The sequence below is a fragment of the Otolemur garnettii genome, unplaced genomic scaffold (assembly GCF_000181295.1).
Source record: "Otolemur garnettii isolate 467f Iridium unplaced genomic scaffold, OtoGar3 scaffold00230, whole genome shotgun sequence".
Taxonomy (NCBI): Eukaryota; Metazoa; Chordata; class Mammalia; order Primates; family Galagidae; genus Otolemur; species Otolemur garnettii.
This window is the reverse complement of record NW_003852625.1, coordinates 1469691-1475341: the sequence shown is the minus strand read 5'-3', so window position 1 is coordinate 1475341 and position 5651 is coordinate 1469691. Positions and strand designations below refer to the sequence as shown.

The 5651-nt window shown below is 38.9% G+C and overlaps 2 pseudogenes across 1 annotated transcript; one reads left to right on the top strand and one right to left on the bottom strand.

The window, feature by feature from the left end:
* Positions 1 to 216: 216 nt before the first annotated feature.
* Positions 217 to 1436, bottom strand: LOC100956130 (annotated as a pseudogene). Its single transcript, XR_001161802.1, has one exon. The product of XR_001161802.1 is annotated as a mortality factor 4-like protein 1 pseudogene (transcript).
* A 2401-nt stretch (positions 1437 to 3837) lies between these two features.
* LOC111722290 lies at positions 3838 to 3956 on the top strand (annotated as a pseudogene).
* The last annotated feature ends 1695 nt before the right edge of the window (positions 3957 to 5651 follow it).

Genomic DNA, 5651 nt, shown 5'->3' with positions numbered 1-5651 from the left:
CATTCTTAGGTTGATGGACACTTGGGTTAATTTCACATGTTGGCAATTGTAAATTGAGCTGTGATAAACATTCCAGTGTAAGTGTTCTTATGATAAAATGATTTTTTTTTTCTCCTGGGTAGATACCCAGTAATGGGATTACAGGATCAAATGGAAGGTCTATTTTGATTTCTTTGAGGATTCTCCATATTTCTTCCTTTTTTTTTTTTTAAGGAGCTAGAACCCCTTTTATTTTCTCTGTTTAAAATCAAAAAGAAAACAAACATCAATTCTGTTATACACTAACATCTTCAAAGTACATTGTTTGTACAAGAGAAAGACTAAGAACAAAAATGTGTTTACAGAGATCCAAACATATATGGGGTGAGACCATCTCTCACACAGCTTTCCGATGGTACTCAGGAGGAGCCACTTCGTAATCGCTGGCACTAAACAAGGTGGCAGAATTCTTTGCCAGATACTTTAGGAAATCATGAAGAAAGTTCAGTAATAAAGCAAGGCTCTTCTCATCCAAAGGTGTATAGGCCAACATCGCTCCAATTCGTACAAATAATCTCAGTGGTGCTCTGTATACTTGTGGTGCTCTGTATACTTGGGACATGGGTGCATCAGGGTGATCTGCAAGAATTTCAGCATACTGCGGTCTCTCAAATTTGTACAGGAGCTGAGTGCCCAGCATTACATTGAAGTATTCTTTTATCCCTGCCACGACTTCATTAACAGCATACTCCTTATTATCTGTGTTTCCACGAGATTTCTTATAATTTGCATAATCCTCCAGAATGGAATCCACATTCTTCTTAGCCGGAAGATAAAAGAGCTGTTTTTGCCTGGTAATCAAGTCCCAGTCATCAACAAGCCAAGGTTTTAGCTCTTCAGGAATCTTTACTTTAACTTCAACTCTGTTCATGAATGTTTCTTCATTTTCAACAGTAGGATCTACCCGAGCCCTTTTCTTCCGAGGAGGTTGAGGTGTCTCACTGGTACTGCCACCATCTCCATTTCCAGGTGTTTTCTGCTTGTTCTTCTTTGTTTTCACTTCAACATTTTTCTGTTGCAGACCAGATGTCTTCTTTCCTGGGGTAGCCCCTCTCATCTTGCCCTCTGCATACTGCTCCTGATTGGCTTTTTGAAGTTCTCGCTGTTTCTGCAGATTGGTGTCCACATACTTGAGTACTCTGCTCTCTGGAACCCATTCATCCCAATTTTTATTCCAACCGCTGTAATGTATAAAGTATTTCACTTGTTTGTCTTTAATGGCAACGTTTACACACTTTGCTTCATAAAGAAGAGGCCCATGAAAGCACAGTACTCGCTCACCCTCCTGGAATTTAGGCTTCGGGTCCTTCTTCGGCGCCATTTATAAGTGATTCGCCGCCTCCTCCTTCTCCCACCACCCCCGACTACCGCCCCCTACTCTCTACCCCACCCAACTCCGCGTCCTCCATATTTCTTTCGAAAGAGGCTGTGTTACTTTGCAATCCCACCAACAATATAAAAGTGTTTCCTTCCTCCACAACTGCACCAGCATCTGCATCTTTGGGACTTTGTGATGTGGGCTTTTCTCACTGGGGTTTGGTAACATCTCAAGGTGGTTTTAATTTGCATTTCTCTGATGATTAGGGATGATGAGCATTTTTCATTAATTTTTTGGTTATTCATCTGTGTTCTTTGGAGAAGGCTATTTTTTTTTTTTTTTTTGGCCGGGGCTGGGCCTGAACCCACCACCTCTGGTGGTGTATGGGGCCCTACTCCTTTGAGCCACAGGTGCCACCCATGGAGAAGGTTATGTTTATGTCTCTTGCCCAGTGATAGATTGGATTGTATGCTTTATTCCTGTTGATTAATTTTAGGTTTCTATAGATTCTGGTTATCAACCCTTTGCAGATTTATAACATGCATATATCTTTTCCCATTCTGAAGGGTGTCTGTTTGCTTTAATTGTTGTGTCCTTTGTTGTCCAGAAGTTCTTTCTCTTAATTAAGTTCCATTTACTTGTTTTTGTTGTTGTTGCCATTGCTGATGCAGTGTTCTTCATAAAATCTTTCCCCAGACTGCTATCATTTAGAGTTTTTGCCATGCTTTCTTCTAGGATTTGTGTTGTTTCATGTCTTAGATTTAAATCTTTTACCATTGTGAGTCAATTTTTGCGAGTGGTGAGAGGCATGGGCCCAAGTTTAGACTTTTACATGTAGTATCCAGTTCCCCAGTACCACTTATTGAACTGGGGTTCTTTTTCTCAATGTATGCTTATGTTTGGTTTATTGACGATCAGATGATGCTAAGAGGCATGTTTCATCTCTAGGTTTTCAATTCTATTTCATATGTCTACATCTCTCTTTTCATGCCAATATCATGCCATTTTGATCACTGTGGACTTGTAATGTGGCCTAAAGTCTGATAGAGTGATGCCTCCAGATACGTTTTTGTTACTGAGAATTGCCTTGGCTATATGTGGCTTTTTCTGGCTCCATAGAAAAAGAAAAAAACTATTTTTTCAAGTTCTTCAAAGTATTGCAATTAAATCTGTAGATTGTTTTGTGTAGTATAGATATTTTAGCAGTGTTGATTCTTCCTATCCAAGAGCATGATAAACTCTTCTATTTGTTAATGTCCTCTGCTATTTCTTTTCTCAGGGTTTCATAATTCTCTCTGCAGAGGTCCTTAACCTCCTTCATTAGATATACTCTGAGGTATTTTATTTTCTTCGGAGCTACTGTGAAGGATATTGTGTCCTTGATTTACTTCTCAGCTTAATTATTATTGGCATATATAAAGGCTGCTGATTTGTGGACATTGATTTCATTCCCTGAGAGATTACTGTATTTCTCGATCACTTGCAGAAGTCTTGTGGTTGAATCTCTGGGGTTTTCTCAATATAAGATCATATGCATCAGCAAAGAACAAGAGTTTGACCTCCTCTACCCCCATTTGAATGCCCTTAATATCCTTCTCTTGACTGATTGCATTGGCTAGAACTTCCAGCACTATGGTGAATACTAGTGGTAATAGTAGACATCCTTGTCTAGTTCCAGTTCTAAGTTCAAATCCTTTCAGTTTTACTCCACTCAGTATGATATTGGCTGTGGGTTTGTCATAGATAACATCTATCAGTTTAAGAAATATCCCATGTATGCCTAATTTCTTGAGTGTTCTTATCAGAAAAGGATGCTAAATTTTGTTAAATGCTTTTTGTACATCTATTGAAAGGATCATATGGTTTCATTTTTCCTTATATTGTTGTAGTGAATTACCTTTATTGATTTGTGTGTATTAAACCATCTTTGCCTTGCTGGGATATAGCCCCCTTGATTGTGATATGTAATTTTTTTTTGTAGTTTTTGGCAGGGGCTGAGTTTGAACCCACCACCTCCAGCATATGGTGCCAGCACCCTACTCCTTTGAGCCACAGGCGCCGCCCTGTGATGTATAATTTTTTAAGTATGGGGCTTTATTTTGTTCGCTAGTGTTTTGTTGAGTATTTTTGCATCAGTATTCATTAGTGACATTGCTCTGTAGTTTTCTTTTTTTGTTGGGTTGGTTCTTTCCTGGTTTTGGTATTAGGGGGATGTTTACTTCTTAGAATGTGTAAGGGAGGATTCCTTTCTTCTCAGTGTTTTGGAATAATTTCTGAAGTATAGGTACAATCCCTTCTTTGAATGTTTGATAGAATTCTGGTATGAAGCTGTCTGGAGCAGGACTTTATTTTATTGAGAGCTTTCGTATTGTTTCTTCAGTTTTGGTGCTTGATACTGTTCTGTTCAAGAGATCTATTTCTTCCTGGTTAAGTCTGGGAAGGTTGTGTGATTCCAGATATTGGTCCATTTCCTGCACATTAGCTTTGCGCAGTGGCAGTATCATAACCAATGAGGTTTATCCGAGGTGTGATTATTGCTAATTGAAAACTTTTCCCATTTTCCTGCACCTTGTCAAATTTCTGGGCATAGAGGTTTTTTTAATAAAATATGATCTCTTATATCTTTGTGATATCTGTTATTATTTCTCCCTTTTTTGTTTGTGATTGAGGATATTAGAGATCTTACTTTTCTGTTTCTAGTTAATTTGGCCAAAGGTTAACCAATTTTGTTTATCTTTATGAATAACCAACTTTTCATTTTGTTAATTTTCTGAATGATTCTTTTGTTTTAATTTTTTTCATTTCTGATTTAATTTCAGTTATTGCTTTTCTTCTGATAAGTTTGGGATTGTATTGCTCTTCCTTTTCCATTTTCTTGAGATGATTCATTATGTTGTTTACCTGTGCTTTTTCTGTTTTGGGGGGGTTTTTTTGAGACAGAATCTCACTTTATTGCCCTTGGTAGAGTGCTGTGGAGTCACAGCTCACAGCAACCCCCATCTCCTGGGCTTAAGCAATTCTCCTGCCTCAGCCTCCCAATTAGCTGGGACTACAGGCGCCCGCCACAATGCCCGGCTATTTTTCTGTTTTTTGGATATGGGCATCCAATGTTATAAATTTCTCTCTTAGGACTACTTTTGCAGTATCCCACAGATTTTGGTAGCTAGTGACTTCATTGTTCTTATTTTTGAGGAATGGAAAGATTTCCTTCTTTACTTTCTCCTTGACCCAGCTGTTGTTCAGCAAAAGTTTGTTTAATTTCCGTGACTTTGTATGAAGATGAAGGTTTTTGTTGGGGTTGAGTTCTACCTTTATTCCCTTGTGGTCTGAAAAGGTACAAGGTATAATTTCAATTCTAATTTTGTTGAAGTTTGATTTGTGTCCTAAGATATGATCAATTTTGTAGTGTGATCCATGAGCTGACAAGAAGAATGTATACTCAGTTTGTCATGGTGGCTCGCACTCTGGGAGGCTGAGGTGGGCCTATTGCTTGAGCTCAGGAGTTCAAGACCAGCCTGAGCAAGAGCAAGATCTTGTCTCTACTAAAAATTGAAAAATTAGCCAGCCATTTTGGGGCACCTGTAGTCCCAGCTACTGGAGAGATTGAGATAAGAGGACCACTTGAGCCCAGGAGTTTGAGGTTTCTGTGAGCTATGACAGCACAGCACTCAACCCCAGGGTGACAGAGTGATATTCTGTCTGAAAAGAAAAGAATGTATACTCATTATCTTTGGGGTGGTATATTCTGTATATGTCTATTAAACTTAGTTGTTCTGGGGTTGCATTTAAGTCCTTTGTTTTTGTGTTCAGTTTCTATTTAGACTGAGGATCTGCCACTTTTATCAGAGTGGGGTTGAAGTTCCTAGCTATTATGGTGTTGTAGGATATCATATTGTGTATATCAGTTAGGGTTTGTTTTGTAAATCTGGGAGCATTTAAGTTGGGTGCATAAGTATTTAGAATTGAAATGTCCTTAGGCCAGGTGTGGTAGCTCATATCTGTAATCCCAGCACTCTGGGAGGTCAAGGCAGTGTATTGCCTGCACTCAGGAGTTTGAGACCAGACTGAGTGAAAAATGAGACCCCTATCTCTACTAAAAATAGAAAATATCTAGGTGTCATGGCAGGTGCCTATAGTACCAGCTACTTGGGAAGCTGAGGCAGGAGGATTACTTGAGCCTAAGAACTTGAGGTAGCTTTGAGCTATGGCACCATGCCACTCTACCAGGGTGCAGATTGAAACTCTGTATCAAAAATAAATAAATAGAACTGAAATGTCTTATTGTTGCAATGTT